The sequence below is a fragment of the Odontesthes bonariensis genome, chromosome 9 (genome assembly GCF_027942865.1).
Source record: "Odontesthes bonariensis isolate fOdoBon6 chromosome 9, fOdoBon6.hap1, whole genome shotgun sequence".
Lineage (NCBI taxonomy): Eukaryota > Metazoa > Chordata > Actinopteri > Atheriniformes > Atherinopsidae > Odontesthes > Odontesthes bonariensis.
The window spans coordinates 34,491,122-34,492,222 of record NC_134514.1 but is presented as its reverse complement, the minus strand read 5'-3'; the positions used below and the strand labels follow the sequence as shown (position 1 = coordinate 34,492,222).

The following is a 1,101-nucleotide window of genomic DNA, read 5'->3' as shown; positions in this document are numbered from 1 at the left end:
ACTGATGTTACGCAATGATCTTGGCTTCCCAATACTTCCTACACTCAAGCTATACAAAAAGATGATAGACTTGAATGAGTAAGTTCTATCACGTCGAGTCATTGTAGCATATGATAAAATAATTGCATAGAAAGCAGTTTTTTAAGAACTAAAAGTCTTTCAACTCACCTGCTGATAACATCCAAATCCGCAATACCAAAGGCAAGCAGTATACAATGTTTGTGTGACTTAAATAGGTAACAGAGAAAACACTCAGAGCACTAATTCTGGAACAAATTTGCTCATAGGGCAACTCAAAAATATGCCAGTTAGCTCAGCTGGTCAGAGGGTGGTGCTAATAACACCAAGGTCATGGGTTCAATCCCCATACTGGCCAAAGCTTCACAAACATCAGCAACAACAGCACATGTGTAGGTGCCCTTCCGTAACACATGACTTTTAAAGATATATTTGATGCTGCTTGTCCTGGACCGGATCACAGGGGAAGCGGTGTGAGCAGGATTCCCTAGCCCCACTTCTCACAGGACATAATAGGACATACAGAGACACTCCATCACCACCCCAGCTCCCCCTGTTAAAATTGAACTTTTAAATGCACAATCCCTTAATAACAAGGCATCTTTTATTCACGACCACATCATACATGAGGAAATACTCTTCATGTGTTTAGTTGAGGCTTGGCAAAAACCAGAAGTCTACTCAAGTCTAAATGAAGCCTGTCCCCCTGGCTACACCTACCTCAGCAAAGCCCGCACAACTGGCCGTGGTGGTGGTGTGGCACTTAAGACTTCTATATGTTTAAGCGGTGTAACAATTTGGAGGTCCCACCGAGATTCATGACTTCACAGCGGAGGACGGAAAAAAGACGAGAAAAGCTCGAAATCGCCGGTGTGTCAGAGCAACCTGAGTAAGCTGACAGAGCTAACAGTTTAGCTAGTACGACGCCGTCCCATTTTGTTGTTTTTTTTCTCAAGTGTTAGAAAGTAAAACCTTACGAACAAGATGTCGGAGCACCGAAAAGAGTTTCTTCTGGAAATAGAAATAAAGTTGTATTGACTGACCGTAAAGGACCTATACAGAGTTTGTGGGTACTGTAAAATC

The 1,101-nt window shown here is 42.6% G+C and overlaps 1 non-coding gene across 1 annotated transcript; it reads left to right on the top strand.

Moving 5' to 3' along the window:
• Positions 1–302: 302 nt before the first annotated feature.
• On the top strand, positions 303–376 carry trnai-aau (transfer RNA isoleucine (anticodon AAU)). Its single transcript has one exon. It is a non-coding gene; the product is annotated as a tRNA-Ile (tRNA).
• The last annotated feature ends 725 nt before the right edge of the window (positions 377–1,101 follow it).